This window comes from Schistocerca cancellata, chromosome 12, assembly GCF_023864275.1.
Source record: "Schistocerca cancellata isolate TAMUIC-IGC-003103 chromosome 12, iqSchCanc2.1, whole genome shotgun sequence".
NCBI classification, from domain to species: Eukaryota; Metazoa; Arthropoda; class Insecta; order Orthoptera; family Acrididae; genus Schistocerca; species Schistocerca cancellata.
The window spans coordinates 156,797,046-156,823,198 of record NC_064637.1 but is presented as its reverse complement, the minus strand read 5'-3'; the positions used below and the strand labels follow the sequence as shown (position 1 = coordinate 156,823,198).

At 42.5% G+C, this 26,153-nt stretch overlaps 1 protein-coding gene and 1 non-coding gene across 2 annotated transcripts in view; both read right to left on the bottom strand.

Moving 5' to 3' along the window:
* LOC126109661 (nascent polypeptide-associated complex subunit alpha, muscle-specific form-like) overlaps positions 1 to 26,153 on the bottom strand; it is a 232,183-nt gene that overhangs the window by 8,362 nt on the left and 197,668 nt on the right. The window lies entirely within an intron of this gene.
* Positions 20,792 to 20,863, bottom strand: Trnaw-cca (transfer RNA tryptophan (anticodon CCA)). The gene has a single exon. It is a non-coding gene; the product is annotated as a tRNA-Trp (tRNA).

The following is a 26,153-nucleotide window of genomic DNA, read 5'->3' as shown; positions in this document are numbered from 1 at the left end:
CATTTTTGCCTTAAAAATTAAATTGTTTTCATTTCTTAATTTAAGGAACCTTTGTTAACAGTCTTTCAGAAAATATCGCTAATTAAGAATTTGTATTTGAAATGAAAACAGGAATTTCGAGTGCAGTATGTAATTAGAAAGAAGACGACGTACATTATTAATAAAAATGATGATGAATTTTACAATTACGAGATGTAGGCATTCCTAATTGAAGCATTCCAAATTGAACGAGGAAAATAAATGACTTCCACAAGACTTGAACCCGTGAACCATGACTTAACAGTGAACAATCAGCTACACTACCGGTGGCGCTATACATAAAATGTGAATATGAAATTTGGCTATATCTAATACAGTCATAAAGGCGAAGGGTAGGCACATCCCACATTAAGGTCCACTCATAGATATCCGGATACTATTGTTACAGCGAAAATTCCCCCAAACAAATATAACACCTGTAAATAATGTTGCACTAAATACAATGATGTTACTTCCAACCACAGAGAATGAAGTCAATAACACTGTTCAAAAACTAAAACATAAAACGTCAGTAGGCTTAGATGAAGTACCAATGAGTGAACTGAAACAATGCATAGGGATTACACAGGGCCGCTTAACAAATATAATAAATGAATCCTTCACATCAGGGACATTTCCAGAGCAGTTAAAAAAGGCAAGAATTGTACCTTTGCTTAAGAAAGGTAATGCAGAAGACGTAGAAAATTACCGGCCCATTTCCCTGCTGTCACCATTCTCAAAAATAATAGAAGCAATTATGAAAGACAGAGTAATGAATTACCAGAATAAATAAAATCTTTTAAGCGAATCGCAGTTTGGTTTCCGAAGTGGCAAATATACGAAGTCAGCCATAGTAGAATTAACAAAACTTGATACTCTTGATAAAAAAGAGTGTCACAGGCATATTTTTGGATCTTTCTAAGGCGTTTGATACAGTCGACCACAAGATTCTATTAAATAAATTAGAAGCATTACGAATAAGAGGGGTAGCTAATGACTGGTTTCGATCATACGTGACAGGGTACAAAGAGCAGAGATAACACATACTTCAAATACATCTAAGCATTTAGTAAAACACTTATCAGAACCAAAATACATTAATATAGGGGTTCCGCAACGTAGCATACTAGGACCAATACTGTTCCTGACATACATGAATGACTTCCCTAGTAGCGTTACTCATGGTGAAAAAATTCTCTTCGCTGATGGAAGCAATATTATAGTCACTGAGAAAACAAGAGATCTTCTTGCAGAGAAAGAAAATGAAACTCTCAAGGAAGTTTATGATTGGTCAATAAGCAATAAAGTGACACTGAACATAAGGAAAACTAACGCCATGAATTTCAGTTGAAGAGGAAAAATGACAATGTTAAATTAAATGTAGATGGCACGTCTACAGACTGTGTAACAAATGCAAAATTTCTATGAATGAATATTTGTTCTCAGTTGAAGTGGTGTGAACACACAAAGGTACTTGCAAACAAAATGTCATCAGCATGTTATGCCGCTAGAATCCTATCATCAGTGTGTAACATTCAGTGTCTTTTAGTTACATATTATTCATATGTACACTCAGTTCTTAGCTATGGCATTCTTTCTTGGGGAACAAATGCACAAAATATGAACACAATTTGAAGCTCCATAAAAGAGCCATAAGAATAATAACCAAAAATACTAGTCGAGCTCATTGCAAAAAATCTGTTCAAAACACTGGTGTTTTAACTGCTCCATGTGAATACATTTACCAGTCAGTTGTACACATCAAAAATAACGTTGGTAATTACTGCACAAACAGCTCTGTCCATGACCATGCAACAAGAGATAGAGTCAACTTACTTTTACCAAGAAAAAATGAACATAAAACTCAAAACCGCATCTTCTACCAAGGAATAAAACTGTACAATAAATTACCGAAAGAGATTAAAGAAATGTTAAAAATACACTTATTTCAAAAGGCAGCTAAAAAGTACCTGTCATGCAATACATTTTATACATTGAAGAATTACTTAGCTAAAACAGAGTAGGGGTTTGATAAAAAAAATGTTATACAAATAATTAATAATAATAATGATTATAAAATATTGAACATTCCACATAATAACTTCACTTTACATTCTTTTCCTTCTTTTTTCCTTTCTAGAAATACTTACCCCCAAGCTATGCATAACACAATACTAACACCTCTTCCTCTTTCTGAGCTCAACATCTCACTCATTATGGAGGGATGCTGACTCAGTTTTTCAGGATTGCAAATGGGAAGCTGCGGTACAGAAAATGGCCCAGAGATCACCAGTGTGTGTGTGTGTAGTGAGTGAAGTGTTATGAAACAATGTGTGCATAGTGTGTGCAGTGACTGATAGTGAGAGATGAGTGAACAGTGTGGCATTACATTATTTAATAAGTTATTTGTAAAAAAAGTATTGTATATCAGGAGTAAATCTACTGATTGTCTCGAACTAGTGGTCAGTAAATATATGTGTATACGAATTAACTTATTTTAAATTGACCTAAATTTGTGAATACTTTGGCATGTCCTATATCCTTGTAAAAAGAGATCTGCTGATCTACTACTACTACTACTACTACTACTACAGTCCCCTTGGAGAACTCTGTAAATTTATGAAAAACAATAAGGACTGCCTACACTCCTGGAAATGGAAAAAAGATCACATTGACACCGGTGTGTCAGACCCACCACACTTGCTCCGGACACTGCGAGAGGGCTGTACAAGCAATGATCACACGCACGGCACAGCGGACACACCAGGAACCGCGGTGTTGGCCGTCGAATGGCGCTAGCTGCGCAGCATTTGTGCACCGCCGCCGTCAGTGTCAGCCAGTTTGCCATGGCATACGGAGCTCCATCGCAGTCTTTAACACTGGTAGCATGCCGCGACAGCGTGGACGTGAACCGTATGTGCAGTTGACGGACTTTGAGCGAGGGCGTATAGTGGGCATGCGGGAGGCCGGGTGGACGTACCGCCGAATTGCTCAACACGTGGGGCGTGAGGTCTCCACAGTACATCGATGTTGTCGCCAGTGTTCGGCGGAAGGTGCACGTGCCCGTCCTGGGGTATCGGCGAGGACCATTCGCAACCGTCTCCATGAAGCTGGGCTACGGTCCCGCACACCGTTAGGCCGTCTTCCGCTCTCGCCCCAACATCGTGCAGCCCGCCTCCAGTGGTGTCGCGACAGGCGTGAATGGAGGGACGAATGGAGACGTGTCGTCTTCAGCGATGAGAGTCGCTTCTGCCTCGGTGCCAATGATGGTCGTATGCGTGTTTGGCGCCGTGCAGGTGAGCGCCACAATCAGGACTGCATACGACCGAGGCACACAGGGCCAACACCCGGCATCATGGTGTGGGGAGCGATCTCCTACACTGGCCGTACACCACTGGTGATCGTCGAGGGGACACTGAATAGTGCACGGTACATCCAAACCGTCATCGAACCCATCGTTCTACCATTCCTAGACCGGCAAGGGAACTTGCTGTTCCAACAGGACAATGCACGTCCGCATGTATCCCGTGCCACCCAACGTGCTCTAGAAGGTGTAAGTCAACTACCCTGGCCAGCAAGATCTCCGGATCTGTCCCCCATTGAGCATGTTTGGGACTGGATGAAGCGTCGTCTCACGCGGTCTGCACGTCCAGCACGAACGCTGGTCCAACTGAGGCGCCAGGTGGAAATGGCATGGCAAGCCGTTCCACAGGACTACATCCAGCATCTCTACGATCGTCTCCATGGGAGAATAGCAGCCTGCATTGCTGTGAAAGGTTGATATACACTGTACTAGTGCCGACATTGTGCATGCTCTGTTGCCTGTGTCTATGTGCCTGTGGTTCTGTCAGTGTGATCATGTGATGTACCTGACCCCAGGAATGTGTCAATAAAGTTTCCCCTTGCTGGGACAATGAATTCACGGTGATCTTATTTCAATTTCCAGGACTGTATTTCTCGGCACCTTTTAACCGCGTCCCACACGCGTGTTTCACTACGGAACAGTCAGTTGCCTCAGCCGTTTTCAGACTGCATATTAACAGCGCGACAAGCAGCGCACAACAGTGCAGAGGCGGTGACTGTACCCGATTTTTGAAATAAAAACTACATAGCCAAAGCGTGATTAAGAAATACAACGTTGACAAGTGTTAATGAAATGAAATGTCGCGTGACGAGGGCCTCCCGTCGGGTAGACCGTTCGCCTGGTGCAAGTCTTTCGATTTGACGCCACTTCGGCGACTTGCGCGTTGATGGGGATGAAATAATGATGATTAGGACAACACAACACCCAGTCCCTGAGCGGAGAAAATCTTCGACCCAGCCGGGAATCGAAGCCGGGCCCTTTGGATTGACAGTCTGTCGCGCCGACCACTTTTTTTTTTTAATCTTATTTTGTTCGCTTTGGTTCGTTGTATCTGCTCGGGGCGGACGTCGCAAGACACCCGTTTCAGTTCGTCGTTGATCCATTAACTCAGTTTTGTATTACAGAGGGCAGCCAACCCTCTGACCGAACACGCTGAGCTACCGTGCCGGCACCCGCTCAGCTACCGGGGGCGGACGACAAGTGTTAATACATTTGAATATCTTATAGTTTCATTTAATGTAACTTAGTACGAGGGCAGTTCAATAAGTATTGCAACACTTTTTTTCTGAAACAGGGGTTGTTTTATTCAGCATTGAAATACACCAGGTTATTCCCTAATCTTATAGCTACACAACACTATTTTTCAACGTATTCTCCATTCAATGCTACGGCCTTACGCCACCTTGAAATGAGGGCCTGTATGCCTGCACGGTACCATTCCACTGGTCGATGTCGGAGCCAACGTCGTACTGCATCAATAACTTCTTCATCATCCGCGTAGTGCCTCCCACGGATTGCGTCCTTCATTGGGCCAAACATATGGAAATCCGACGGTGCGAGATCGGAGCTGTAGGGTGCATGAGGAAGAACAGTCCACTGAAGTTTTCTGAGCACCTCTCGGTTGCGAAGACTTGTGTGAGGTCTTGCGTTGTCATGAAGAAGGAGAAGTTCGTTCAGATTTTTGTGCCTACGAACACGCTGAAGTCGTTTCTTCAATTTCTGAAGAGTAGCACAATACACTTCAGAGTTGATCGTTTGACCACGGGGAAGGACATCGAACAGAATAACCCCTTCAGCGTCCCAGAAGACTGTAACCGTGACTTTACCGGCTGAGGGTATGGCTTTAAACTTTTTCTTGGTAGGGGAGTGGGTGTGACGCCACTCCATTGATTGCCGTTTTGTTTCAGGTTCGAAGTGATGAACCCATGTTTCATCGCCTGTAACAATCTTTGACAACAAATTGTCACCCTCAGCCACATGACGAGCAAGCAATTCCGCACAGATGGTTCTCCTTTGCTCTTTATGGTGTTCGGTTAGACAACGAGGGACCCAGCGGGAACAAACCTTTGAATATCCCAACTGGTGAACAATTGTGACAGCACTACCAACAGAGATGTCAAATTGAGCACTGAGTTGTTTGATGGTGATCCGTCGATCATCTCGAACGAGTGTGTTGGCACGCTCCGCCATTGCAGGAGTCACAGCTGTGCACGGCCGGCCCGCACGCGGGAGATCAGACAGTCTTGCTTGACCTTGCGGCGATGATGACACACGCTTTGCCCAACGACTCACCGTGCTTTTGTCCACTGCCAGATCACCGTAGACATTCTGCAAGCGCCTATGAATATCTGAGATGCCCTGGTTTTCCGCCAAAAGAAACTCGATCACTGCCCGTTGTTTGCAACGCACATCCGTTACAGACGCCATTTTAACAGCTCCGTACAGCGCTGCCACCTGTCGGAAGTCAATGAAACTATACGAGACGAAGCGGGAATGTTTGAAAATATTCCACAAGAAATTTCCGGTTTTTTCAACCAAAATTGGCCGAGAAAAAAAATGTGTTGCATTCCTTATTGAACTGCCCTCGTAATTATTCAGGGTGCACATAAAGTCCGGGAACACTTTCAATTGTTTATTGCATAAGAACTAAACATTGTACAGATGTCATACATATCGTATTTTGAAGAGAAACTCTGCAACATTTTTTGTTGTTGTTACAAACATTCGATATGTGAACCATGAGTGACTCGGCAGACGTGAATACGGTAATCGAATTCCTGCCATACGCGTCCCAGCATGGCATCGTCGACTGTGGCAGTCGCTTCTCGTATTCTCTCCCGGAGCTCTGCTACATCACGTCGTAGAGGCGGTACGTACACCAGATCTCTAGTGAGCCCCCACAGAAAAAAGTCGCACGGAGTCAGATCTGGTGATCGGGGAGGCCATTTCGTGAAACAGCTGTCCCCTTCTGCAGCACGGCCGATCCATCGATGCGGCAGCTCCGTGTCCGTGTTCAGGTACCCACGAACTTCACGAGGGAAATGGGGTGGAGCTTCATCGTGCTGAAAGATGAACGGAGAGTCCGACTGCATTTGAGGCATCAGCCATTGCTGCAACATGTCCGAGTAGGAATAGCCATTGACAGAGCTCTCGGCGAAGAAAAATGGGTCGCACAGTTTTCGACGTGACAAGGCACAAAAAATATTTACCTTTGGGGAGTTACGCTCAAATTCAGTGCATTCCCGTGGATGCTTTGTACCCCAGATTCGAAAATTATGCTAGTTCACTTTCCCATTAGTATGAAAAGTGGCTAAAAATTAAGCGATCAACAATGCTATCCCCATCTTCATTCAATTGTTGCAACTGCGAACAAAACTCAAAATACTCGTCTTTGTCGTCGTCATTGATCTTCTGCACTAGCTCAAATTTGAATGGTTTTATAGACAGCTGCTGTCGCAGGACTTTCCACGCTGTCACTGGAGCCATTTCGAGTTCACGGGATGCACGACGCACCAATTTCTTTGGACTCATTATGAATGTCTCTCGTACGCACTCCACATTCACTTCACTCACACTGGGATGCCCGCCTCTCTTTGCCGGTCACAAGCAACCCATCGTAACGAATTTGTTGCGCCAGTGGTAAATGGCCTACCTTTTTGGTGGCTTCTAACAGTACTTGGTTCTAAACGTCCGTTGAACAGCTGTAGCACACTTGTTTTTGTCGAACTCCGACACACAGAAAGCTCGCTCCGCATCTAAACTCGCCATGTTTGCGACTAGCGCTGACTATCGGCAAATTACCAAACTACGCTGTGGTGGAATACGTGAAAAGAAACCTTCAGGGCTTCTCTTCAAAATGACATACGTATGATATCTGTACAGTGCTTGGTTCTTGTGCAATAAATAGCTGAAAGTGTTCGCGGACTTTATGTACATCCTGTATACAGCATACATAAGTAGGAGCTACTTCCAAGAGCATAACAACACCAGTGTACGTGTGCTACGGCTTCTTACCAATCATCGCGTTTGTTTACATCAGGTTTATTCTTATGATGAACGGAGTATAGCCACTTCAGACGCTGGAGTGGAGCAAAGTCTACTATCCTGCATATCTCAAAGGTTTTCCATTGGGTTTCGGTCAGCTCCAGTGTACACCAGTCTATTTCAGGAACCAATGCCTCAGAGATGCAGCTTAATGGCAGGGTGCATTGTCATGCTGATACAATCATCGTCCCCGAACTGTTCATCTACCATATCCAGTACACAGGGCTCTAAAAAGTGTTCATATTCTTCCCCATTCGGCGTTTTCCTAGGCGCGATGAGGGGGTAACACCGTAACCTCGAGAGACATCCGGTAAAAAATCAAATCTCCGACATCGCTGCGACCAGAAAAAGATCCTCCAAGAACGTGACGACTGAAGAGAATCGCTCAGCGTGACAGAAATTCAACCCTTCGCAAATTGCTGCAGATTTCCAGGTTCGCAGGAGAGCTTCTCTGAAGTTTGGAAGGCAGGAGACGACGTACTGGCGGAATTGGAGCTGTGAGGACGAGTCATGAGTCGTGCTTGGGTAGCTCAGATGGTAGAGCACTTGCCTGTGAAAGGCAAAGGTCCCGAGTTCGAGTCTCGGTCCAGCATACAGTTTTAATGTGCCAGGAAGTTTCACATGCTCCAGATTTCAATGCTGAGCCATCAGCAAGTGTCAGTGTGCGAACCATTAAACGAAACATCATCGATGTGGACTTTCGGAGCCGTAGGCCCCCTCGTGTACTCTCGATGACTGCAGGACATAAAGCTTTATGCCTCGCCTGGGCCTGTCAACAGTGACGCTGGACTGTTGATGACTGGAAACATGTTGCCTGGTCGAACGAGTCTCGTTTCAAATTGTATCGAGCGGATGGACTTGTACGAGTACAGAGACAACCTCATGAATCCGTGGACCCTACATGTCAGCAGGGGACTGTTGAAGCTGGTGGAGGCTCTGTAATGGTGTAGGGTGTGTGCAGTTGGAGTGATATGGGACCCCTGGTACGTCTAGATACGACTCTGACAGGAGACACGTACGCAAGCATTCTGTCCGATCACCTGCACCCATTCATGTCTTTTGTACATTCCGACGGACTTGGCCAATTCCAGCAGGACAACGCGACACCCCACAGGTCCAGAATTGCTACAGAGTGGCTCCAGGAACATTCTTCTGAATTTAAACACTTCCGCTGGCCACTAAACTCTCGAGACATGAACATTATTGGGCATATCTGGGATGTCTTGCAACGTGCTGTTCAGAAGGGATATCTACCCCCTCGTACTCTTACGGATTTATGGATAGCCCTGCTGGATTCAAGGTGTCAGTTCCCTTCGGCACTACTTCAGACATTAGTCGAGTCCATGCCACGCCGTGTTGCGGCACTTCTGCCTACTCACGGGGCCCTACACGATATTAGGCAGGTGTACTAGTTTCTCTGGCTCTTCAGTGTATTTGAAACATACATGTTTGACTTATTTCAAATTGTAAGTAGGCTGTTTAGGTTTTTATGTTAGTAACGCCACGTAGCGCTCTGTATGAAAACCACTGACTGTGCTGTGTGCAGTCTGAGGCTGGTCGGCATTGTTGCAATATTCGCCATTGTAGTGTTGGGCAGCTGGATAAGTAGGCTGTTTAGGTTTTTATGTTAGTAACGCCACGTAGCGCTCTGTATGAAAATCACTGACTGTGCTGTGTGCAGTCTGAGGCTGGTCGGCATTGTTGCAATAGTCGCTATTGTAGCGTTGGGCAGTTGGCTGTTGACAGCACGTAGTGTTGCGCAGTTGGAGGTGAGCCGCCAGCAGTGGTGGAAGTTTTGAGAGCGGATGATCTGGACGTGTGTCCATCAGAAACAGTACATTTGTAAGAATGGATGTCATGAACTGCTATATACATTATGACTTTTGAACACTATTAAGGTAAATACTTTGTTTGTTCTCTATCAAAATCTTTCATTTGCTAACTATGCCTATCAGTAGTTAGTGCCTTCAGTAGTTTTAATCTTTTATTTAGCTGGCAGTAGTGGCGCTCGCTGTATTGCAGTAGTTCGAGTAACGAAGATTTTTGTGAGGTAAGTGATTTGTGAAAGATATAGGTTAATGTTAGTCAGGGCCTTTCTTTTGTAGAGATTATTGAAAGTCAGATTGCGTTGCGCTAAAAAATATTGTGTGTCAGTTTAAGCACAGTCATTTATAGTTTTTCTGAGGGGACGTTTTAAAATGTATGTTTTTCACATTTTTGGCACTACACATGATGACACGTAATGTTCTTCAGACATTTGCTGAACTGAAATCCTTCCGTAGGATTGTCACAGGGTACAGCGTGATTCAGCAATCCAGAGCACCCGTTTCCAGCCATCCTCTGTCCACTGGCGTCCCTCTTTACACCGCCTCCAGCGCCTCTCAGCATTGATTCCTGAAATGTGTGGCTCATGAGGAGGTGCTCCAACATTCTTTCCAACTCCCTATGCCCAGTCATTGTATCAGCTGGATTACTGATAGCATCCAAGTCATTCATTTCAGGCAACCACGCTCTGTAATGGTCGACAGTCTCTGTCCGTCCTTACACGAGGTCTCCCTGATCTTGTTGCAGCTGTGATTCGTCCTTTACGTTGCCACTTCCCAGAAATGTGCCTGTTGGGATTTGTTACTCAGGTGACGTTCAGTGAAGTCAGTAAGCTGTCCTCAACGACGCATTCTGCTCTTCTACTGACATGCCAATACTTACCGCCTCTTTTCACATCGGCAGATCCGCCTCCCGTATCAATTCTACATCGCGTAGGAGTCTCTGGACACTTTTGGTCAGGCTGCCTAATACCGTGTAGGGCGCCCCCTAGCACGCAGAAGGGCCCCAACAATACGTGGCATGGATTCGACAAATGTTTGTACTGCTGGAGGGAATTGACACCATGAATCCTGCAGGGCTGTCCGTAATATCCGTAAGAATACGAGGGAGTGGAGATCTCTTCTGAACAGCACGTTGCAAGACATCCCAGACAGGCTCAATAATGTTCATGTCTGGGGAGTTTGGTGGCCAGCGGAAGTGTTTAAACTTCTCCCAAGAGTGTTCCCGGAGCCACTGTGTAGCAATTCCGGAAGTGTGGGGTGTCGCACTGTCCTGCTGGAATTTCCCAAGTCCATCGGAATGCACAATGTATATGAATGGATGCAAGTGACCAGACAGGATGCTTACGTACGTGTCACCTGTCAGAGTCGTATCTGGACGTGTCTGGGGTTCCATATCTCTCCAACTACACACGTCTCACACGATTAGAGCCTCCACGAGCTTAAACAGTCCCTTGCTGACATGCAGGGTCCATGGATTCATGAGGTATCTCCACACCCATTCACGTCCATCCACTCGATACATTTGAAACGAGACTCCTCCAACCAGGAAACATGTTTCCAATCATCAACTGTCTAATACCGCTGTTGACGGGCCCAGGCGAGGCGTAAAGCTTTGTCTCGTGCAGTCATCAAGGGTACACGAGTGGGCCTTCAGCTCCGAAAATCCATGTCGATGATGTTTCATTGAATGGTTCGCACGCTGACACTTGTTGACGGCCCAGCGTTGAAATCTGTAGCAATTTGTGGAAGGGTTGCACTTCTGTCACGTTGTCGTTCAGTCGTCGTTGGTCCCGTTCTTGCAAGATCTTTTTTCGGCCGCAGTGACGTCGGAGATTTGATGTTTTACCGGATTCCTGATATTCACGGTACACACGTGAAATGGTCCCACGGGAGAATCCCCACTTTATCGCTACCTCGGAGATGCTGTGACTCATCACTCGTGCGCCGACTATAACACCACGTTCAAAGTCACTTAAGTCTAAATAACCTGTCATCTTAGCTGCAGTAATCGATCTAACAAGTGCGTCAGACACTTATTGTGTTCCCGGCCGGAGTGGCCGTGCGGTTCTAGGCGCTACAGTCTGGAGCCGACCGACCGCTACGGTCGCAGGTTCGAATCCTGCCTCGGGCATGGATGTGTGTGATGTCCTTAGGTTAGTTAGGTTTAATTAGTTCTGAGTTCTAGGCGACTGATGATCTCAGCAGTTAAGTCGCATAGTGCTCAGAGCCATTTGAACTTATTGTGTTATATAGGCACTGTCGACCGCTGCGCCGTCTTATTCCTGTTTACATATCTCTGTGTTTGAATACGCATGCCTGTACCATTTTCTTTGGCGCTTCAGAGTGCTAAACAGCAAACCGTTGAATTTCTCCATCGGTGATCTCTGTAGGAATATGTGTGGCCAGGTCATAGGCTCCTCTGGAATCAGTTACTATTGGTTATCCATCTTGAGCCTACTTCAACGATAATTACACCAGATGCGCTTGGCTTTTATTTATAAAGCATCTTCCGTGGTTATTCTGCAAATAGGATACATACATTTGTACATATTTGGTTGTTTTAGATTAAAAACAGCGTTTTGTTAATAAAGTTGATGTGAAAATTACTTACGGTGTTCTTTTACATACTCTCTCTCTCTCTCTCTCTGTACCACACACACACACACACACACACACACACACACACACAAAGTAGTTTCACAGGTTAGCAACACTCACAACGTGAACGAAAACAAACGAACAGACATAAACACTGTTGCTGTGCAGACTGAGAAACGAGAAACAGTTTACAAAAGTGAAATGTAAATAATGCAGCGCAAGAAGTCCTGTAGAACGGTAAAAACTGCCAAGTCCATATGTGAATCAAAGTCTTCCGACGTCAACCGCTGCTAGCAAGGAGGGAAGAGGCAGAGTATGAAAACAAACACCGTAAGTAATCTGCACACCGACTTCATAACCAAAACGCTGCTTTTAACCTAAGGCAACCAAAAATATTCAAACGTATCTATCGAATTTGCAGAATAACCATGGAAGGCGCTTTATAAATAAAAGCGAACGCGTCTGGTGCAATTCTCTTTAATTAAATTGCATTAAGCTCAAGACGGATAACCAATAGTAACTGATTTTAACAGCGGCTGCGGAAGATGGCCATGCAAACGAAGGTGTCCTCTGCAATTATTTATGTCTATTCCGCAGCTCAGATGATATGAAGAATAAATGGCAACATCAGTCGCTTTTGTGAACGTTGTGACCAGTCTTAACATTCGCCACAGAAAAGCACTACTTCTGACAATGATCGTGTAACCTTCGGCTCTTAAAGCAATCGGGTTTTGTAGGAAAAATTTCAAATTCGAAACACAAAATAGCCAATTTACACATTAGTACGAGTTTGCAGTGATAAGTACAGGAGTGCAACCATTTGTGGCAGCTAAAATGACGGTCCCAGTAAAATACGGTTGAGCACTATTTTGAACAGCGTCATTACTGTGTAAATGCAATCTTCATATAAACTGCTTAGTTTTCATTTTTCGATAAACCTTCATAGGAAATTTCCAGTTATCTTGGTACACAGATAAAATATTTGTCTATGTTTTAGCCATGAATAGAGACTTACTGAATCTTCATCTCAAGCTAACAGACACTGTCAGAATCCAAAGGCGGATTATGGGTTTACTACACAAATTATTGAAGCGTCATTATGAAGTAACTGAAACGAACAGAACTAGCTATGACCAACATTCCATGGAGAATTCGTAAAAGAAACCTATTCCACATAGTATGCACTAAATAATTCAGATTCCACAAAAAATTTCAGTCTGCACAATATCCCCTTCGTTCCCATGTGGACCTATGTTCATGACCTTTTTTCTCCGTCCCGCTTATAGACTGATGGTCCGCGAATGTGGACTTATTTTTAAAAGCAGGCCGCAGCACCTCTCAAGCTACGATTCGTGTATCAGCTTACAGCCTGTCATGTGCAGAAAATGATTACTTCTACAAATAAAAGAGCTATGTAAATAACTATTGTGCCTAAATATCTGACTGAGACTCGGTGTTTTTTATGTTGAGAACTAGTTCATATTTGTATGAATTTTGTTCCTTACTATAAAATAACTCTTTTCTTGCAGGTCCTCGTACGTGGATGTCGAGTCATAATGCAATTTTCTAATTTCAATTTACTCTTTGATAATGGAATACTGAAACAACTGTTATTTCTACACTCTACAGAGCTGGATGAAATATTAACTGATGAGCAATTAGAATCTCTTTTTAATGAAAGCAATGCAGAATTATCTTATACGGAGGATGTCGAATTCTCGTCTTCCGCTGAAGATAGTGCTGCTGAACCTGATGAAACTAAGAGGTACACAATAAGAACGTCAAGATGTCGTGTCGGTAGCTAGGAGAAGGGGACGTCTTTTTACAGTAAATTCCTCTGACTGTGAAGATGTTATGGTGCAGAAAACGTAAATAAAAAGCGAAGAAGATCTGTGTTACAACTAATTTCAGAATTTAAGTTTTAAAATGTTGGCCAACTACCAAAATTTGTTCAGGCAATGAATGCCTCACAATGTAGGAAACCTTGCAGTTCTAAATTATTACTTGCCATAAGTTATTGTATGATTATAATTTCCTTGCAATTGTGAAGCTGTTTTAGACCACCAACAAGAACATGAATTGGAAAGCAGGTATTTCAAAAATATTAACTGTACGAATCGTATTTTCTGTGTGGATTAGCATATACAGTTTATTGCTTCAAATAAAATATACTTATATATTGCAGAATAAAATGTTTCATTGAAGAAAGGGGAAAGAGAATGCAAAGCAAAGACTAGTACATTTTCACGATAAGTGAGATTTGAGTCCACATACTTGGATCTCCATTTATGCCTTAATAAATCATCAAAAAATATTTCATTTGCATTCTTGTCATGTTTTTTTAATACTTTGCTGGAAGATATGAAAAGAAAAATTTCCTGTTAATTCTTTTATTGCAGGTGACGAGAGGATATATTGAACCCAAAATGAATGTCACATTCGTTACAAAAATAAATCCCTGCTTTGCCTGGATGCGAAGAAGTGAAGAGATGGTAAGATCTAAAAATGGTGGTGGATATCCCTTCTTTTATTATCCTTCTTTATCCCTTCTTTATCCCTTTATCCCTTCTTTTATTATAAAATAAAATACAATAGTGCCATTTGAGATGTTACACTTGTCGCAAGCAAGCGGAATTCCCTTGCGTATGTATCTTCATATATGTAAATTACGAATTGTTAGACCATTTATGAAACCCGTGCACTAAATCACGGTATTTACGAACACGATATGCCTGTAAGACCGATGTAATGACACTGAAAACCTGAAGAACGTGTACGGGCAACCCTTGCGCTGCGCTATGTCGCGTCACAATGTGGGTTTGATGGCGAAAAATTCTGTTCTGCACTCCTGAATGCTTACTCAACAGATATTCTTACTGTATGTATCCGACCTTCGACCATAGATATTAGTAGACTGGCCTTGCTGTGCAGAAGCTATGGGGCTAGTGTGGCTCCAACATAAACCACGTGACTGTTGGCTAAACGTGGCGGGATTTCAAATCAGCGGTCTGCCATCCTATGTTTGTATCGGATTTTCCCCACATTTCTCAATTGACTGCCAAACGCTTCCAACAAAAACTACTTTTTTATTTGTGAAAAATTATGCCAGAACTACATTTGACCTGGATTTGTTCAAAGTACCATTTATAAAATCTAACAAATACATCGAACGCTACTCTGGTGGGCAGCGGGACGAAATTACTATAAACTATCAATTATAGTAAAATGTCGTTAAAATTCTTTTAAACAGTAAGAGTGGGCTCGTGTCAAAACTTTAAACATTGTATTCGCTACGTTTCGAGCTCTAGTCACTTATAAAAGAAAATGGGCTATGGGAATTATGTCAGCTATAGGTGTCAAAATTGTTTACTTTAGGAGCAGGTCCATTTTAGAGTATCAATTTTAGGTGCACTTCAAAGGTTCAGTTCCCACTATTTTCACAAAAGTTTAAACTATCAGTTTAAAAAAAATGATATTTTAGATGAAAGGTGAGACTTTGCAGTTTCAGAAAATAATTTTGGAGCCTAGGTTTAAAAATGACAGACACTGTAAATACAAATTATAGATATACATTGTAAATAATAACTAACCTATCAAAACACTTCTCCGCGAAGTGCTTCGAGCAAGGCGCGTATGTGCAAACGGCTTAAAGTTTTTCCGTTTCAGGGCCTGTATTCAAAGCTGCCTTCGGTTTTCATCCTTACGGAACCTATGAGTAGGGACGAGAAACGATTATACTTACTTCTGTAACCGAATTATCACAGATACTTTCCAAAATGTAATATGAGTCTGACTTTACAGGCATCACTTTCAGCACTTTAATTTACGTGATACTCTATTTCAAGTGTAAAAAACATATAAAAGTCACTTCAGCAGATTTCAATAAACGCATCTGCACTATCATAGAAACAGTTACACGTGAAATGTAATGCCATTTCCCCGACAAAACGCTGAGTACAGCCATAAGCGCAACACGAAACAACCATGTTTTGCCAACATTCACGTGACTTCAGCCCAGAGATGTTGGAGCCACGAAAATGACGTCAGGGCCAGTCTATTATATTTATGGTCGAAGTATCCGACACGCATTGTCTTTGGTTCATTACGACTGAAACCGCAGATATTCCAGTGCAACAACAGAGCTAGCATTGTAGCCAACAACAAACAAGTTTGTGTTTGTGGACGAGGCATGCTTAACGGAATTCTCACGGATGCCAGTTCTACATCCGTGCTCTTTGAGCTACCACCTGGAACAAAGGTCAAGTTTTGAAAAATCGTTATGAAATTCAGAACAAACAAAGTGTTGATCGAAGCAATGTGACAAAATGGCAGTCCTGGATTTTCATCTGAAAGGAAGTACTCAGTCGTCTGATCTAAACTACAGGAGAACCTAGTTCCCGAGGTAACTGTCTTGGTGTTGTTTCAGTTTTCATGCTATGAAACTAGAAAGATAGAGAATATATATTTCTGTTCTACATGAAAATAACTGTCGTGATATATCGAATTATGTTTCCACGATTTCCGAATTCTTCAAACGTATATCAGTCTTCGTATTCGTGCTATCTTGATTTCTTTCCATCATTTCTTGTCAAAAGAATACGTTCGTACACGCCTGTGCAATGAATTTCACAATTTTGGCCTGTCTTACTAAGTTGCCCATGGCACAGGATTTCGCACACCGGTTTCATCTCACTTGCTTCTCTGAGTAGTTGTAGGACAGCATGTTAACTGTACATATGTAAACTGTACATTTGTCAGTAATCGTTTGAAATAACATCGCTCGCTTATTAAAATCTATTATCGTGACATTCAGGTGATATCTCGTGTGCAGAGCAACCTCCTATATTCCAAGATAATTTTCTTGAAGCTGTTTCCTTTTTAACTGAATCAAAAATAGAAAATTAATTATTTCTGTTAGAGAATAACTGCTTAAAACTGTCATGTATCCAATTATATTCAGACGATTTACGGATTCTCGATTTCTTGGTGTGATCTCGATTTTTTGCATCTGTTCTTGTTAGTAAAATGCATTCGTTCTCGCCCGAGAAACGTATTTCACGATTTTGTACTACTTTCCGAAGTTGTAGTATTCCAGTTTCATCTCATTTTGTGCCGAACTTAACTGCCGCTCTTCCCTCGCGTTTGTGAGTAACTTCAGAAAAACTTGTGATGTGCTATCTGTTTGGTTAGCTTTGCATTCGATAGCTGGTTAAGCTATCGTTTCAAATAATAGACATTCATCACGAGTTATGTCAGTATAATTGGCTCATTGAAGTCTGCTGATATTCAATTCAGATAATATTAGTACTGCTGCTGAACATCTGTGTAGCTGCAAGTTAGGGGTGGGAAAAACCTACCAGTTAAAACATATACCAGTATTTTAGTTCTGAATAGCCGATATTTTTCGGTATTTGTTTGGTCTCGGTTACAACACGTGTTTTTGTATTGTTACTAATACCGGGGTAAATAAACCGAAATAACAGTTAGCCATAGAAGCACTGCTAAAATATTTCGTTTTTAAATAAACCTTCGTTAGAGAACAAGTAATTTTTATTCGTGATATTTTCATTGCTTTGAAACACCGCGTTATTATAGAAACTGGGCAAAGCGATCAGTGCTATTTTAATAACAATGCTAACAGAAACGGGTTATTAACAAATGACATAAGAATTGATACTGCATTGCTGAGACATTAAAGTATCTGTTACTATGTGGCTTGGTCTACTACAGTGTGTAAACTTTTAGATGGCAGACCTCTCCCTAGTCCTGAATCGGTAGAAGTCGGGAGACTTCGGAAGGCACGCAGTTTCGACTGCTGCCAACATTACGTAGCTGAATGTGTTGTACAAGGTAGCCATTGTCGTCTGCTTCGTTATTGTTTTGCGCTGTACTGTTCTGCGTGTTTTTATTGTGCAGTTGTGCTAAACATTATCAAAATGAGTGAAGAGGCAGTTGCTGGCCCATCTCGGGAGTCGCCAACAACACCTACCGGTAGGCCTACGGTTAGAAGGAAACCAGTATTATGTAATTATACTGCAGTATTATGTCATTATATTGCGTGTGATTGAATGCTGCGAAAGGGAAAGCGAGCAGAAAAAATTGCTTCACCCCATTTACAAATCTTAAGTGAGAGCTGCTACATACACAAACAATGCATGCAAGAACCATCCTGGCGTATCACCACAAACGCCTGGCAAGAAAAGGTGATTTTCCATTTCAGATATTTTGTCCGCGATCGCTTTGAAGGAGCCCCCTATTTCGACCGAATTAACTTATATTTCATTTTTCCTTGCTACTGTATTGCTTTGTATGGAAACACCACTGGTTACTATATTATTTCGAAACACATTCATATTACAGTACATTTCCAAATTCAAAAATATGCATGCAGTGCAGAAGGCATTTTCTTATAAATCTTTCTCTCTCTTTTATCTTAGGAAAAGAAGTGGAGAAATCGAAGTAGTGATCGATGATTTCAGCCAGCGTGTCATTCGCGACACGATAGCGGAATTTTATTCAGTGCGGAAGATTGTGCCGAGCCTGAGAACACTGCTTCCAGTTTTGCACGACAAAATAGGCTGGAAGCGGAGTATTGTCTCGCCGAGAAAAGTACTTTTGTCTATGGGATTCATATGGCGTAAGGTGGAAAACAAGAGGACTGTGTTGTTAGAACGTCCAGACATTGTGCACTGGCGATCTCGTTTCATTGTTTTGTAGATGGTACGCGTGTACATACGATGTGCAAGACCCACAACAAACTTGTGACATAATCTAAAGAGGAAACTTGAGACGTAACATTTAATTCATAATTACGATGAAAATCTGCTGCCTGGGTCTACATAACATACCTTTGTCTGCTTTTAGCCCTTGAAAACGAACAAATTAACACGAAAAATATACTTCTTCAATCTTAGTTTTCATTATTTAGCACTAACGACTCGTAACGTCCAAATAGTGGCCGATTATAACACGATTTTTGAGAAGAGTTTCAAAAATTAGAATTAATAGGAGAATACTGACGATTTTCGTAATAGTCAACCACTGATCACTTTTCGAGAAAAGTGGCTAACGGTGAACGGACAAGTTTTTTATTTGCGTACTTAATTTTTTATTTGGATTCTACGTGTCTTTAAACTGAGGAAGTAAAAATTTTTAATTCTTTGTTCGATTTCTACGCTTATTGCACGAAATAATATGAATAAAAAACTGAAAATCGGTTATTTCATAAACCAGCTTTTTTGAGCGGTTTTGACAGCCCTATTAAACTGGCGTTGAAAAGAGTAATGTAACCGAAAACCTGTGTGTCTACTGCTGACAAAGGCCTTAATGGCCGGAAACTATGATTGTGTGAATCTTCTTATTGTGTCTATCGCGACTCAGCATCTGCGCTATATGGTGAGTAGCAACTCCCCCCAAAATCATAAATTCGAAAATCATGTGCCCCAAGACCTTGCTGGCAGGTCCCAACGCATTCTACATCTACATCCATACTCCGCAAGCCACCTGACGGTGTGTGGCGGAGGGTACCTTCAGTACCTCTATCGGTTCTCCCTTCTATTCGAGTCTCGTATTGTTCGTGGAAAGAAGGATTGTCGGTATGCCTCTGTGTGGGCTCTAATCTCTCTGATTTTATCCTCATGGTCTCTTCGCGAGATATACGTAGGAGGGAGCAATATACTGCTTGACTCTTCGGTGAAGGTATGTTCTCGAAACTTTGACAAAAGCCCGTACCGAGCTACTTACGACTGCCAAGCTACAGGCTCTCCATTAACATCGTTTCTCGTATGGCAGTTCTTGAGTCGTAGCACATTGGTTAGCATAGTCTTAATTGATTATTTTCCCCAACGTGTCCAGATTACAAACACGAAGTTATAAGTGATGAATGCAATGCGCAGAACTACCCACAATGAGCCCGAAATACTCTAATAGCAGCACGAACGCTACATCACGGATTTCGCGCAGTATCTTAACGGTCAGCAACAGCTAGGATTGAGCGTTTCATTACCAGATGGCACTGCCGCACTGGTAGTGGCTACTGTCGCTAGATGGCAGTGCAAGGCAGTTTTGCCATTTTGACAAGCATAATACGTGAAGTATCTTAAAAAAAGATCTATCATTAAGAAATAATACAAAGCGTGTACACATAACGTTCCCTTCCTATATTTATGAAATTAAGATAATGATTGAAATCTCGAAGTAAGGCGATAAACAGCGCAAAATAGATGCGCTGAATATCGGAATGCGAACTGAAATCGAATAATTACAAATCATTGAGCGTTTGTTTTCTACGAAACAGATTAAGTGAACGCTATTATAAATGATTGACAAGTTTCAATTTCACATCATGATGTTAATTAAAGACTGCCATCAGACTTTTTGAAACTGACTGTTCAAGTACTAAAGATGACTGAGATAGTTATGCAGATTTATTCGAAAATTCAGATAACTTGTACTTAGAGAGGTACAAGTACACATCCAAACGTATGGTACCTGTTTCTGGTTTTACTACTATCCGCTATATTGTATATCAATTTCGCTTTTTAATCGCCTACCCTAATTCTTACAAAGAGAAATCTAGCAATAAATGTCTTACGGCTACATTGGATTATTTAGATATTACTGATACGGTGTATGTTTCGTCCACTGTACATACATTTCAGTTTGATAAAAGTCATGGTCAGAGAAGTAGATTAGCGTTCTTGAGGAACAGAATTCAAATTATCTTCCGACATTTCTGATTTGAATTTCCCGAGATTTCCCGAAATCGTTGAAGGTGAATGTATGAATGCTTCCTTTGAAAGAAACATGATCGATGCCACGGCCAACGCCATTGTCGAAGTAACGGTACATCTTACTCTTCGTTTCTTCGGCTATTACATACAAAGTTCCCGTCGTTTCTCATTGTATATCCTGCAATACACTCGAAAAAATAAAAATAATTTGACCCCGACGTGATTTGAACACGCAACCTTCTGATCTGGAGTCAGACGCGCTACCGTTGCGCCACGGAGTCGCCTGCATACATTTTGCTGTAGTAACACACATATACTTTAAGACTTAAATGCCAGAACTGAACAAAGTATTCTTTTATTTCGCAGTAGGCACCACAGAGAAAAGAAGTGCCATACAGTTTCGTTGCAGATACAGCAGTTGGCACCGGAGTGAAAAGAAGTGCCATACAGTTTCGATGCAGATACAGCACTGAGGCAACAAATTAAGCACACTCTAAATTGAAGGAGATACGCTGTGCGATTGCACCGTCTTATTTTTTCACATTGTTATAGTTAACAGGATGCAAAAAGTAAAATAAAATTAGAAACACTGACAACGGATGTAATTTAGCCCATTTTGGCAAGATATTCTTACATGCGATCTATCTATACATGCCTATATAAAGAAGATTGTGCGTTTAATTCCTTGTCTGTACAAATCTAAGGTTTTATTCCAATCTTGATGAAATTTTGCACACTTTACCTTCCAGACAAGAGGAAGATCACTGACTACATAAGATTTCGTAATCTAACATTGTGTACTACCAAGCTTTGAGATATTTTATTTCACAGTTTTATTCGAGTTTGGTATAATTATACGTTTGCTGACTGTAAATACGCTTTCATTATGTTTTCGTGAAAGGAAAGTCTCTCTGCTTCCAATGTAGAAACTCCTAAATCAGTATATCTTTTTGAGTAATAACGCCCCCCCCCCCTCCACCGCCGGCTGACTGTAAATATGTATTTAAATTGTAAAAAATATAAATAAATATGTGAAATCTTTTTTCATTAAGCATATGCACATTTTTTACAGTCAAAATACTTCTTGTAGAAAATTAAGTGTACTGAAATGATACAAGTATATATTTTACAGTAAGATTTTGGGTCCATTATGCATTCCACATATATTACTTTACTTTGTAATTTAAAAAGGAATCAAAGCATAATCTATGATGTAATTGTTAATACTAAACTTATGGCTTGAAATTGGTGTACATTTGTAAAAGTCACGACAGGAAGCATCCCGTTGACACCCAGTGATTCAAATATGTCCTTCGATTTAAAGCGATTCCAGTTTCCCCTGTGGCTTGCATTCGCCATGAGTACAGGGCGTCACTTTGTATGACGGGCCAACGTCGGGCACTGCAGCTAATATGTTTGTAAAAGAACTGAAGAAGATAAATCTGTGGTCGTCCGAAGGTTGGTTTCAACACCACAATATTCAGTTATTGAGTGGGGGGGGTTACATTTGAACGTGGACACCCAGTTATTGTGCAGTTCGGCGAACGAGATACCTTTGGATCTGTCATATGGCACATTACCACTGACCCAAATTACAGTTGAATGGGTGCCTTGGAAAATAGGGCATGTCCACTTTTTCACATGTTACGCTTACCGGCGATAACAGATCTTTATGTTTGTATGCATCGTTTGGTGTAACAAGGAGTCGCATCCCATCAAAAGAAGTGTTCGTTTGTTGAGTTAGAGAATGGGCCATGTCCAGATAAACAAGCCTATTGTGGACCTGTTCCAATAAAAAAAGAACAGATGTAAAGAAAATTCTGCAACACACCCAACGAGCGGAAATCATTTATAACAGTACCTGTCAGTGGCCAGCGAAGGATGGCCACCATTGCCTGCTTTTCTATAATTTGACTGTATTTTGGCAACTTTATGAATAAACTTACATGCTCATGACACACTCTCGTATTACTATAACGACTAAGAATAACATGAACACAACCGTTCTGCTGCAAACAGAACGCTAGCTGCCTTATCCATATTATCAGGTTCGAAATGGGCCATCTCCAGTACACTCTGACTGAATTATTGACCACACTTGATGGCGAAAGCGCATCGTAATATTGTGTACTATTTCACTCTGGGGCCAACTGCTACATAACAACTCCATGACACCGTGCTTAAACCTGCTGCGTACGGTACTAAAACTATTTTTTGTTTCTCTTGGAAAATTTACTTCTTTGACATGACGCCTTTTTCAATTCACCGACTCAGTTATTAATTAGTTGTTGTTGTGGTCTTCAGTCCGAAGACTGGTTTGGTGCAGCTCTCCACGCTTCTCTATCCTGTACAAACCTGTTCGTCTCCGAATAACTACAGCATCTTACATGCGTTTGAACCTGCTTACTATATTCATCTCTCGGTCTCATTCTATAATTTTTACCTCCCTTCCTCCTCCACCGTAACCAAACTGACGATTCCTTCATGCCTCTGAATATGCTCTAGTCTAGCGATGCTGTTAATTACAAAGCAGATTTTTACAGAAACGAAAAAACCGAAATATTTTTTCAGTGAGTAGATAGAATAGACGGTGCCGAATCTTGTGTTGGCAAATAAAAAAATGGTCTTCTCTTACACAATGTGGCATTTTTCAGAAAATAAATATTCTTATGAGCTCTCAATTTCACAACAAGTTAACAAATATGCAAAGGATGATTCCATCAGTTCACTAATATTATTCATGATCTACTTCGGAAATTTCTGTGTAGTTGAAGGTACTGGCACACAACCTGTTTTTTTATTGCGACTGATTGCGTTTGTCTGCCAGAAACAGTGAAAGTTACTTACAGCAGCATCAAATATCAAACGGAAAATCAGCGGTGATGGCATTCTATGGGAAAGCAAAATTACGTGTGAAATTGCAATACATGCAGATACAAGAGTGTAAGTACAATTTTCTTAAATATTTCAGATTCATTCTAGTCAGTTAGTTGGTATTTTATACCTTTTGGAATCCATTAAAGTATTCCGTGCTGATTCTGCCAACTATTTACCGCTTATCTCCACTATACACTCTACGACAAAAAGAAACCCGCACCACGGAGAAATTATCTCAACGGTACGGAAATCGGTAGACGCGATGTACATGTACAGAAAAACAAATGAATACAATTTCAGAAAAATTTGATGATTTATTCAAGAGAAAGAGGTTCACAAACTGAGCAAACACGTTGGTCCACCTCTGGCCCTTATCCAAGCTGTTATCCGGTTTGGCAATGCCTGACAGAGTTGTTGGATGTCTTCTCGAGGGATATTATGCCAAATTCTGTCCGGTTGGCGCGTTACATTGTCAAAACTCCGAGCTCGGGGAGGCGCCGTGCCCATAATTCTCCAAACGTACTCGATTGGGGAGAGATCCGGCGATCTTGCTAGCCGAGTTAAGGTTTGGGAAGCACGAAGACAACCAGTAGAAACTGTTGCCGTTTGTGAGCGGGCATTATCTTGCTGAAATGTAAGCTCTTGATGGTTTGTCATGGAGGGCAACAAAACGGGCCTAAATGCGTCCTGCTGCGAATAGAAATGGTACCCCAGACCATTACTCCTGGACTCCTGGTTCTCAGGCGGCATGGCAGGCGACAGTCAGGTTGTTATCCCATCGTCGTCCGGCGCGTCTCCAGAGATGTCCTCGGTCTGCAATCCAACTGGTTCTAGCAGAATTGTGTTCAGTGCTGATGTCTTGGAATTGAGCCTTGATGACCATCGAAGACGTTTCTGGTGACGCCCCGGACAGCAGTGGGACACCAACCCGTCGCCTGCCACGTGGCCCGACAGCCAGGAGTGATGGTCTGGGGTTGCATTTCTTAATACAACAGGACCACTTTGGTTGTCACCTGTGGCAGCCTCACAGCACAGCGGTACGTCGACGATACTCTACGACCCGTTTTGTTGCCCTTCACGACAAGCGCTTTTGGGGTTACGTTTCAGCAAGATAATGTCTGCTTGGACATGGCGAGAGTTTCAACTGCTTGTCCTCGTCCAAGCCAAACGCTACCGTGGCCAGCAAAGGTGGCCGGATCTCTCCCAGATTGGGAACATTCACAGGGCACGGAACTTGTTCATCTGGTGATCCCAAAGCGCACACTTACAGTGGGGAGATATACACTACTGGCCATTAAAATTGCTACACCACGGAGATGACGTGCTACAGACGCGAAATTTAACCGACAGGAAGAAGATGCTGTGATATGCAAATGATTAGCTTTTCAGAGTATTCACACAAAGTTGGCGCCGGTGACGACACCTACTACGAGCTGACATGAGGAAAGTTTCCAACCGATTTCTCATACACAAACAGCAGTTGACCGGCGTTGCCTCCTGAAACGTTGTTGTGATGCCTCGTGTAAGGAGGAGAAATGCGTACCATCACGTTTACGACTTTGATAAAGGTCGGATTGTGGCCTATCGCGATTGTGGTTATCGTATCGCGCCATTGCTGCTCGCTTTGGTCGAGATCCAATGAATGTTAGCAGAATATGGAATCGGTGGGTTCAGGAGGGTAATACGGAACCCCATGCTGGATTCCAACGGCCTCGTATCACTAGCAGTCGAGATGACAGGCATCTTATCCGCATGGCTGTAACGGATCGTGCAGCCACGTCTCGATCCCTGGGTCAACAGATGGGGACGTTTGCAAGACCACAACCATATGCACGAACAGTTCTACGACGGACTATCAGCTCGGAGACCATGGCTGCGGTTACTCTTGGCGCTGCATCACAGACAGGAGCGCCTGCGATGGTGTACTCAACGACGAACCTGGGTGCACGAATGGCAAAACGTCATTTTTTTCTGATCAATCCAGGTTCTGTTTACAGCATCATGATGGTCGCATCCGTGTTTGGAGACATCGCGGTGAACGCACATTGGAATCGTGTATTTGTCATCGTCATACTGGCGTGTCACCCGGCGTGATGGTATGGGGTGCCATTGGTTATACGTCTCGGTCACCTCTTGTTCGCACTGACGGCACTTTGAACAGTGGACGTTACGTTTCAGATGTGTTACGACCCGTGGCTCTACCCTTCATTTGATCCCTGCGAAACCCTACATTTCAGCAGGATAATGCACGACCGCATGTTGCAGGTACTGTACGGGCCTTTCTGTATACAGAAAATGTTCGACTGCTGCCCTGGCCAGCACATTCTCCAGATCTCTCACCAATTGAAAACGTCTGGTCAATGGTGGCCGAGCACCTGGTTCGTCGAAATACGCCAGTCCGTACTCTTGATGAACTGTGGTATCGTGTTGAAGCTGCATGGGCAGCTGTACCTGTACACATCATCCAATCTCTGTTTGACTCAATGCCCAGGCTTATCAAGGCCGTTATTACGGCCAGAGGTGGTTGTTCTGGGTACTGATTTCTCTCTATGCACCCAAATTGCGTGAAAATGTAATGACATGTCAGTTCTAGTATAATATATTTGTCGAATGAATACCCGTTTACCATCTGCATTGCTTGGTGTAGCAATTTTAATGACCAGTAGTGTATAGGGCTTTTGATGTTGAAAGAAC